Source organism: Marmota marmota, unplaced genomic scaffold (assembly GCF_001458135.2).
Source record: "Marmota marmota marmota unplaced genomic scaffold, marMar, whole genome shotgun sequence".
NCBI classification, from domain to species: Eukaryota; Metazoa; Chordata; class Mammalia; order Rodentia; family Sciuridae; genus Marmota; species Marmota marmota.
In genome coordinates this window covers 6,724,196-6,734,999 of record NW_026000102.1, presented here as the reverse complement: position 1 = coordinate 6,734,999, position 10,804 = coordinate 6,724,196, and positions in this window count along the sequence as shown.

Below are 10,804 nucleotides of genomic sequence, written 5' to 3'. Positions count from 1 at the left end.
GGCATTGTGGGGCCAGGAGTCCGCGCCCCGCCCGGCCCTTAAAGGCGCCGCCCGCCACTCATCCCTTCGCGGTCCCAGAGATCGACGTCGGGTCGGCGAGACCTCGGATCACAGACAGCTGGGGCTGCAGACAAGATGCAGGACGCACGGCTAAATTCAAATTTCAGATAAACAACGAATCATTTGTAATATAAGCACGTTCCCAAATATCGCGGGACAAATTACTGGCTTATCTAAATTCAAATTTATTCAATATGTAACTGGGCTCTCTCTCTCTCTCCGTAAACATATATTTATATATTAGTACATATATTCAATATGTAACAGTGTCTGCCACAATTATTTTATTTATAACGTATAAATAAGTATCTGTCTTTGTTTTCTTTTGCTAAGTCGAGCAACTACCTGCAGCGTGACTTTCTTCTCATGCTCAGGGGCTTTTCAGATCGAGGACAGAACGAATTCGAGGCTTACCCCGCCGAACGAATGTGTGGATCGCGCGCACTTCATTCCAAGCGCACTTGGGCTTAGATGCGCGGGAACTAGGATGCTTCAGGGCCCGCACCCAGAGTCCACCGTCTGTCTTGGCACGGAGATGGCCCTGCGCCGGCACTCGCTTATCCCGACGCTCGCTCCGAGTGCCATGTCTCGTCTTCTCGTCCTCTCGCAACCCCAGAGCCTCTTTCCGGGACAAAACCTTCCCAACTCCCTCTCTCACTCAAGTCGTTAGTTGTCCCCGCCGGTCCCAACAGAGGCTGTGCCTCTGCAGCCTTCTGGGTCGCGCAAATCCTGACATCCTCTGTGTTCTGAGAGAGGAGCCACGGCCTGCGTCCCTCTCGCACCTCTTAGCGCCCCACCCCCAACCCCACGTCTGTGTATCCAACTTCTCTTGAAGGAACGCCCAGGGGTGCCTAAACGCGTCAGACCCAACTCCCTGAGTAGAATTGGTTTTTGAGCTCCTAAACCAAGCCTTGCAAACAGTAAGTGAGCAATAACTATATATGGAAGTCAGCAGGGCCAGGGCAAATGGGGTCCCCGTACCGCAGGAGAAACCTGTTTGCACCAGCCCAGCTCACTGGCAATGCCAGGGGCTACATTGCGGGGACCTCCCAAGGGATGGAGGTCACCATGAGAAAGGGGCATCAGTGCAGAGCTAGGTAACGGGTCCCATGAGCATCGGAGGCAGTGCAAGGCAAACTCGCCCTCTGTCTGGTTCTGCAGCCTAGTCCCTAAGAAGCCCAATCAGGGCCTTAGAGGCTCTCATTTGCCCAGGAAAAGCCGGCTGCGACCGCGGCAGGTGTCTCAGACCAGAGCGGAGTCGCCCATTAACCCAAAGCTGTGTGCGAACCCAGAGCAATTTCAAGCTCATGAGCACCAGCGTTGCCGAGTAAACCCACTACACGATTTCGGAATCATAGAATCCGGTGCCCGGGATCTGGAGGCGGTGACCGTCCAGGGACCAAGCAGGGTGCAGTGGAGTCATTCCCTGTGGTTGGTGGGACACAGCTCCCGCTGGGAGAGAATGGTCATATCCAAAGTATCTCTGTGGGATCCTGTTTGCCTGCGGAGTCGAGCCGCAGCTGCGTGGCTAGGATACGCGAACCGAGGGTGGCGTCCCCTTCTTCCCCGGCCTGGGGTCGCAGCCCTCAACCCTGTCCCCAGTCTGCCACAACCAGTGCAGAACGAGGTGGGGCATCCCTACCCAGCGTGGTGCACTTTTCTCTCCCCTTGGAGACCACACTCACGGCAGCGGGAGCAGCGGTGGGAGATGGAGTGTCGGGGCGTTGGGGAGAGGAGACCGTCGGAGGTAATCCAGCACGCAGAAGAGTGGAGTCTGCCCCATGACCATGTCCCCACCGCGGCTCGCGCGCACCCTGGCTGACGCCCTCAGACCTGCCGAAGGTCGCAGTCCAGTCTCCTTAGCCCTAGGGCCCCGGCGCCGACCTGTGTGCAGCCCTGCTCCAGCGACCCCCGCGGGGCTCAGCAGGGGCCACGCGCGCCAAACAGCGGCGGGAAAGAGGCGGGGCGGAGTGCGCTCCGGGACCCCGACTCGGACCCGGCCAGCTGGGGAGGCGGAGCACGGGTAGAAGATCAAGGCCCCAGCTGGGCCCCGCCGCCCGGCCCTCCTCGCGCCACGGCTGAGTGCCCGCGCTGCCTTCCCGCCGCCGGGCTGCGAAAGGCGCTAAGGCTGGCGGCCGCCCCCCTCCCCCCGCGGCACCTCCCCTCCCCGCGCCCATATAACTCGCCACCGGGCCCGGCCGCCCGCCCTGCCTCCTGGCCCGCGGCCGCCGGTCCGCACCCGCCTAGAGGCCCGCGAGCCGCTCGCGCCCGCCCTGCGCCAACCAAGGGTGCGCGGCGAAGCCCGGGCCAGCTCCAGGCCAGCTCCAGGCCTGCTCGGACGCGGATATCTCGGGCTTCTGCTGCACCAGGTAGGCAGCGCTGGAACCAGCTCCAGGGGTCAGCCGTGCGGTTCCGCCCCGCTCGGCTTTCTAGGAGGGATCGCTGGGCGGCAGGCGCCCGGGCTCGCGTCTCTGAAGCTAGAAATCAGGGATGAGAGGGAGCCTGGGCAGGAGCTGGAACTGTGACACGAGGGTCCCTCGGAGTTCTTTCGGCATGGGGACTCGGCTTGAGGGGCGGGAGGCAGCGGGAGTCGAGTCTTGAAGGAGATGCGGGGTTTTGCCAGCAGCGCCGGCAGACTTGGGAGCCGAGGGCTGGCCCGAGGGTTTGGGGAGGGCCTTGCTGTTCTTGCCCCTCTCCGGCACACCCAGCTGGCGAGGTTCGGCTCGGAAGGCTATCCCGGGAAGACGCTAAGTCTCGGGTCGGTTGCGGGTGGAAACAGGAGACACCGGGAGCCGACAAGCTCCTCCCCGCCGGCGTCCACTCCCTGGGCACCCGCGAAGTGCGTACCAATCCAGAGGCGTTAGCGCCCCCGACTCCCCGCAAGGCCAAAGGCGACCCAGGTCCTTCACTGGACCTGGGGGATCCACCCGCGCGAGCCTTGACCGCTAGGCTGGCCCAATGGAATGGGTTGCTAGATGGACTGGCGTTTCTGAGTTTGGGAAGAGGGGGTCCTGACCTGCCTTCTGAGTCTGTTCCAGGCAGGGAAATAAGGCCCGGGGCTAACTTCCTGGCCTCTTCCAGCAGCCACTGTCCTTCTGGGCAGGGGCAGCTACTATTACCTTGCTGCTCAGCTGGCGTTTTCCTCCTGCCCTTCAGGAATGAGCACACACATATGCACAAGTCCTCGTAAATAGAGGGGTGACAGGTAGACGTCTTCAACCGGCCAGGGTCAGGGAAGCAGTGCTGGGGACTTTGAGAGGGCCACCTTTCTCCCTGCTTGTGCTGTTTATTAACTAAGTGAATGCCTTGGACCTGGGTCTCATTAACACAGTATTTGGGTTTGTTGTTGTTTGTTACCATCATTGCTGTTTATTTGTTTTGTCTTGATAGTTAGCTTTGGGGTGGGGGCAAGTAAGCAGAAACAAAATGAATGATCCTTTTCTGCACTGAGATCTGAGCACCTCCATCCTTTGATCTATTCAATAAAAGAGGGTGGGGGAGCGCTGGAGAACAAAAGAGAAGTGTTTGAAATTATACAGTATGCAAATTTATGAATTATATATATATATATAATTTTAAAATAAGATAAAAAGTCAGGCACCAAAAGCTGCAAAAGCGCTGTTCCAGTTAGTCTGGCTGCCTGAGCTGCACTCCAGGGGGCCTGGGGCAGGGCTGGCCCATCAGTGCAGGCACTTGTGGAATGGGCATGTGGTGCTGAGCCTGTCAAGGGGGTCATCCGTGAAGGCTATGGGGGGACAGGTAGCTGTCTCCTAATTCTGATGAGCAGCCCTGTTCAAAAGTCTGTCTGGTGTAGAAGTCAGAACGTGGGGTTCACATCCTCTTCTTGCCCTTGGACCTCAGAGAAGTGACTTAACTTCTTGAAGGCTCAATTTACCCCTTTGCAAAGTAAGGTCGTAACAGTCTCCGCCTTAGTGGATTGGGAGAACTGAACAAGATGCCACACCAAAAATGCTTGGACGGTGCCTGACATCCAGTAAGTGGCCTCAGCTGTTTCTTGGTCCAAGGTGCTGCTTCAGGACTGAGAGGGCCAGGAACCTTAAAGGAAGAGCCAGTTCACCGGGAGGGAGCCCAGGCCTTTCCCCAGGGGGTGGCAGGGAGGCTGGAATCTGCCTGGGCCTGGGCGGAGGCTGGTGGCATCTGTCAGGGGTATGTCCCATGGCATGGGTGCCTCAGTCTGGTGTTTATTTATAGAGCACGCCCCACCCAGGCCCAGGAATGGATTTCTAAGGTTGAGCACATGGAAATGAGCACAGCAAAAATAGAGATGCACAGGGGAGACCCAGGACCAAGAGAGAGACAAAGGTCCCAGAACCAGAAGGAGGCCCTGTGGGCTCCCAGGGACCCACAAACCGGGAGACTCTAAGTGCCCCAAAGTGAAGTCACTTCTGTGGGTGCATGAAGAGCTTCCTATGCATCTCGGTGGGAGACAGCTTTCCACCGCCAAGTTCAAGGGCGACTTATCATCTGCAAAGTCACAGGAACGATGCTGTGTACCTGGGCTGGGGTTTGCAAACAATCAGAAAACCCCTTATAAACAAGCACCATCCAGGGGGCTGTGGTTGTGGCTCAGTAGTCGGGTGCTTGCCTTGAATGTGTGAGTCACTGAGTCACTCAGCACCGCATATAAATAAATGAATAAAATAAAAGTCCATCAGCAACTAAAAAAATTAAAACAAAACAAAACAAACCCAAAGCACCTCCACCTGTGGCTGCAGCTTGCCTGTCACTGTTCCCAGTCGGAGCTTTATTTTCCAATTTGGTGAGAGCTAAGTCAGTGTTTTAAAATACCTGACAAAAAGGAAAGAGAGCCCAAAGAACCCAAGGTGAGCGACTGCGGGACAGGGACTCCTGGCCCAGGCCCTTCCCTGGGCACTGTCTCCACCTGATCTGGCGAAGCCGTAGGACTGACTGATGACCCCGTATTAAAAACAGCTTGTCCCAAGTCACTTAGACCAGTGTTCACAGCTTTCCCACCAGGGCCTTCACAGAAGTGCCAGCTCTTCAAAAGTGCTCCCCCCCCCCCAATAGGCTGCCCCAAATCTAAACCCCAAAGGAGAAAAAAAAAGTACAGTCAAAGTATTCTTTATGCAGCACGTGTAACAACGAGTGAGCTGGGACTTGGCTAAATAATTAACTCCCCCGGCCCCAATCCTCAAAACAGCTGGTTGAGCCCATTTACAGAAGAGGAAACTGAGGCTTCAGTGGGTTATTCCACTGGCCCAAGCCACAGGGCTGCCAAGTGCACCAGCTGTGACAACCAAGCCAGATGGGAGCTGTGCGCATGGTCCTCTCCCCTGGGCCTGGCACTCTCTAGGACCTGGGTGGATACAAGACGTGGTCACCAGAGCATACTGTGGGGGAACATTCACACTGGAAGGCCCTTTGAAACCATCTAAACTAGGAGTGAGAAATTCATTCGAGGCAACTGAAGGGGAAAGGGCCACTTGACTCACCTGGACGCTGAAGCAACTGCAGCATCAAGCCACAGGCTGGAGCAGTGCCCCACAACCTGCTCCCAGCTGCAGCGCTGGCATTTTGGTTGTGCCTGACAGTTGCTGCAGAAAGCTCAAAATCTCATTTGTACTTGTTGGCCAAGTTTAAATTATGAGTCATCACACCTGCTGCCCAGCCTTATCACTGAACATGCCGATAAGCAAGAGCATCCCAGATAAGACCACAAAATGGCTCTTTGCATATTGTGACCTGGTTAGTTTTCTCAGGCTGCTGTACCAAGTAACCACAAACTGGGTGGCTTCAAACAGCAGAGAGTCATTGTTGCACAGTTCTGCAGGCCAGAGTCTGAAACCAAGGTGCAAGGTGGCTTCCTATGGGGTTTGGGAGAATCCGGTCCTGGCCTCTCCTCCATGCTGGTGCTGTGGGGTCCCTGCACTGCTTGCCTCCACAGCATGGGGACTTCTCTGGGCCTCTCCTCTCCAGGTGTGGGGCCTCTCTGAGTAATCCAGGATGATCTCATCTTGAGACTCTGTCATGTCTGCAGAGACCCTAAATTCAAATGAGACGTGAGGTCAGATTCTGAGGTCCTAGGACCATATTTTTGAAGAGACTGCCCTTGACTCCATTAGAATAACTATAGTTCAACAATTTGTGATCTTCTGCACTTTACTTGATGCGTTGGCAACATTCTTCCAATAAGGGGTCCCACATCCCCCAGAGTTGGGGAGACAGGTAGACACGTTGGACAAGAAACAGCCCCAGAAGGGGGATACACGTGTCCCAGAGAGGTGACACACGTGCCCTAGGCCTACTCTGGCTGTCAGTGTCAGAGAGGCAGCTGGGGAGGTCAGTGAGGGTCACCGTGGCTGGAGGGGCAGGGGAGAAGGCATGCAGTATAGATGCAGTGACCCTGGAGAGGACATGGAGCAGGAGGGACATGCTGGGGTGATGCAAGGGCACTGAGGGCAGGTCTTGGGGAGTAGAGAGGACGTGAGGCACCAGAGGACCTTGGGGTCAGTTTCCCCAAAGAGCAGACTGCAAGAGAAGGAAAGCGGCTCCTTCTAGCGTAGGCTCTCGGCTGCTCTGGGAATCAGATTGACAGAGCACAGATTGACAGGGGAGCAGCACTCCTGACCAGACAACAAATAAGTAATAAGACTCGCTCAGCAACTCCGGAGGCAGGAGGGCCACAAGTTCAAGGGCTGCCTGGGCAACGGAGTGTGAACCTGTCCCAAAAAATAAAAAATAAGAACAGCTAGGAATGTTGCTCAGTGGTAGAGCACCCCTGGGTTTGATCCCTAGTACTGGGGGGAGAGGGAGGAAAAGGAGGAAAAAAAAGAATAGAAAAGAAAAAGACAAAGACACAAGTTCACGGTTGGAGCACGCTGGAGACTGGTGTCTGCCCTAGAGGTCAGCAGTGGAGGGGATTTCTGGATGCTGGGCTTGCAGTGTCTGCACGGGGTCTCCAGGGAGCTCAGGGTGCCTGTGCTCGGGAGCTGTCCTGCATGGCACCTTGAGGGGGTCTGGCTGATTCACCTCACCCAGCTGCAGCTCCAGGACCTGTTGGCTGCTGTTCTCACTGACTGTAAACCAGAGGGTAGGGCAGGCATGTTAGTGTGGAGACGGGTAGCCAGGTACAGAGGTGACTAGAATTCAGGATCCAGTCCATTTTATAGGTAGAAAACAAAACCACACAGACAATTAGCAGGAGACTGATAACAAATACTTAATTTTTCTATAATCAACCCCATTTCTACCAAAAATAATTTCAGTAGAGTAATTTGTTTGCAAAACAAAAACAAAAACAAAAAACAAGTCTAGCCTCATTGAACTTGGCCTGTTTTCGAGAGAGCAGCGGGCAGGGGCAGTGAGTGGCCACGCAGCTCCTTCACGTCTGCTTTGCTGAACTTATAATAAGGAATCTTAGAGCCAGGCACAGCGGCACACACCTGTGATCCCAGAGACTCTGGAGGCCAAGGCAGGAGGTCGAAGACTCAAGGCTAGCCTGGGCAATGTAGCAAGTACCTTGGTTTAAAAAGCAGGGTGGGATGGGAGAGATCTCAGTTTGACTTCAGAGACAGGCTAGAAGCCAACGACTTCCTCTCAGGACCCACCTGCTGCTCCTCTATATTTGGGTGAATTCCTCTTCCTGGAGGTCCCCAGAAATTCTCAAGGTTCCCGGCCTTCCATAAGTGACCGTTCTTACTCAAGGCAGAGAACCCCTGCACACGGGGTGCTGAACCAGGCGTTCCTCTTCCTCCCCAAGGCTTTGTTGGCTCTGTTAAGCCAAACTTAGCTCCTTAAAAGCGCACGGGGTTTTCTGATTCTATTGTACATCAGGGCAAGTAGGAAATCCCAGCCAAAGCCAGCCACGCACTGTGACATGGGAGAAGATTCTGAGGACCTTGTGCCGGTAAACCATGTTGCCATGAAAGTAAGACCGCTCACACCTTCCGAGTTTTGGAGGGCAGGCTCGATTCTGTTTGCAAAAGTCTGATTTACCAAATTTCTGTGTTGCTGTGAGCTATAAATAATTTCTTCATTAGCGTTCTGGAAATTTTTATTCAGTCCAATACTGATATATTTTGATACTGAACCCACGGCTTCACACCCTGAGCTACATCCCCATCCTTTTTTATTTTTTAATTAGTTAGTTAATTAATTGATTGAATATTGGACCCAGAGGTGCTTTACCCCCGAGCTACATCCCTGGTCCTTTTTATTTTTAATTTTGAGACAAGGTCTCGTTAAGTTGCCCAGACTGTCCTCAAACTTGCCTTCCTTTTGCCTCAGCCTTCCGAGTTGCTAGGATGATACGTGTGCACCGCTGCATCTGGCAAAATTCTTTTGAGATTCCAGGGACCCATCTGGAAAATCCCAAAGTTAATTAGAGGGCAAAAAAGACTTAATTTGGTGCCAGATGTGGTAGTACCCACCTGTTATCTCAACAACTCTGGAGGCTGAGGCAGGAGGATCCCAAGTTTGAGGCCAGTCTCAACAGCTTAACAAGGTCTTAAGCAACTTAGTGGGACCCTTTCTCAAAAAAGTGGGGAGGGGGTCCTGGGAATGTAGTGCAGTGGTTAAGCCCTGGGTTCGATCTCCAGCACCCAAAACAACAACAAACAAACAAAAAACTTAATGACTTAATTTGGAATTAAATTTTGGAAAGTCATCAAATATCCAAACATTAAAACACTTGGTTAAATAAGATCTCAGAACATTATGAAATACGTAAGTATCACTTAACCAAAGTAGCAGTTAAATATTTCAGACAACTATGGAAAGCTATATAGTTCTTTAAAACCTTGGATCTTTTTATAGAGAAAAGGCAGTTTTCTTGAGTAATCAAAGACCCAATAAGAACAACATGAAGCACAGGAAATTATTTTGATAAAACAAAATCTTGGTTTTCTTGGCAGGTGGCTTAAAAGGTGAAGAAAAACTTCTTAGCCTTTCTCTAAGAGCAAACCAATCCTTCCGGAAAACTCGGCTGTTTTAAAAGAGAAGACCGAATTCTAGCCTTTCATCAGTTTCCCCTCCCTCACCACCTCCTCCCTCCCTCCTTCCTCCTCCCTCCCTCCCCACCCCTTTCTTCTGGTCTTCCCGGCCAGGGTAGGACACAGGCAGGTCCTGCCACTGAGCCGCAGCCAGCCCACATCAGTTTACCTTTGGTGTTAAGACTCACTTTAAAATTCTTATAGTGCATCCAATTTTAGCCACCCGGACCTCCCTTCCCCCTGCCTCTTCCCAACTCTCTATATCCATTTAATTTTCATTTTTTCCTCCCTTCCTTCTGAAACAACCTTTAAATAACCTCCAAATGAGTCACACTCTTTTTGCTGAACAAAAACAAAACAAAACAAAACAAAACAAAGCCGGTCCTAGGCTTTCTTACCAAAAACACATCTTATTCTTTTCAGAGTTGTTTCCTGTATCACCTCCACTGTTTTAATTGCATATGCGAATTAGAATGCTAACGAATTTCCTGGCAAGTGGGAGAGTCGGGCGTCTGCAGGGGCAGATCCCAGGGCAGCGGCAGCGTTCCTGCAGAGTGCCTCCGATGCAGTTTCCAATGCCCACAGATGGAGTTCCTAACAGACCCATATAGCTCTGTTCTCCAGTAGTCAGAAACCAAAAGTAGACACGAAGTTTCCAGATTGTATCTGATTTTGAAATGAGGTGGGCAATGAACAGCCACCACTTGGTTTAGCTGGGTGTAACCTTCAGGGAGCAAGTTACCAAGGGATCTGGGAACCTAACCTGTCTTTGAAGCAGACATATTACAAAGCATGATCATTGTTGAAAAGTTCTTTTCTGAAATTTTGTCCTACTAACGTCCATTTAATTTTCTTGTTTTTAACAATTATGTTTGGATGACTTGCAAAAATGTCACTTTTATGAAAATGTTATGTTTTCAAACAAAGCAGCGGCATCGCCGGTCATTTTCCTGTTCAGTGTCTTTATTGCATATGTGTGAAGCAAGGTTCAGGAAAGCAAAACCCTGAAAGCCACACACGTTTCAGTGAGTTTTGCTGTGGTGCTGATGACAGGTGTCACGGTCCCTGCACTTCCCCTGCAGTTTGTCCCCAGGTTGAGAGCAGGATTGTGCTTCCGAGGCCAGTAAACCCAGGGAGAATACAGCTGCGGCTTTGCCGTGTGGCAATCGTGAGCCAGCTTTCGTTCACCGAGATTATCCCGGCTCAGGAGAACTGGGAAAGCCTGTGCATTGGTTTCTGTTTTTCTCTGAGAATTTTAGGAATAACGTATGCAAGGGCTTCTTTCTGTCCAAGCCAATTAAATAGCACTCTCCTACAAATCAGTGCTTGCAGTTCTATCTGGAGGAAGAGAAGCCCCACATAAATGTCACCCACACTTCTGCGTAAACACGCGGAGGGCGATGCGGCACAGCCTCCCTCCAAGCTTGGAATCTCAGTGTACCAGTGGGTCCAGATGACGAAATCTGGAAGATCGAATAACAATAATAAGGTTAACTGCTTAGATGGCTAAAGCTTTCTACTGATATTTGTGTACAGGAGTAGAGATCTTTCATTTGCCGGTTTTTAAATAGTTTTCTGACTCGGGTGAGAATCATCGCCCTGAAGTTTGCATTTCAAAGACACGGAGGAAGAACGGAGGTTTTCCTGAGGAGTTTGGGGGGCGCCTTTGCCTAGTGTAGGGGTTCAGAACGATTCCTGTTTAAGCTTTTCCTTCTTTTTCCAAGTGCTACTCAGTGCCCACCCGACCCCCGCCTCCGTGTCCGGCGTCCTAA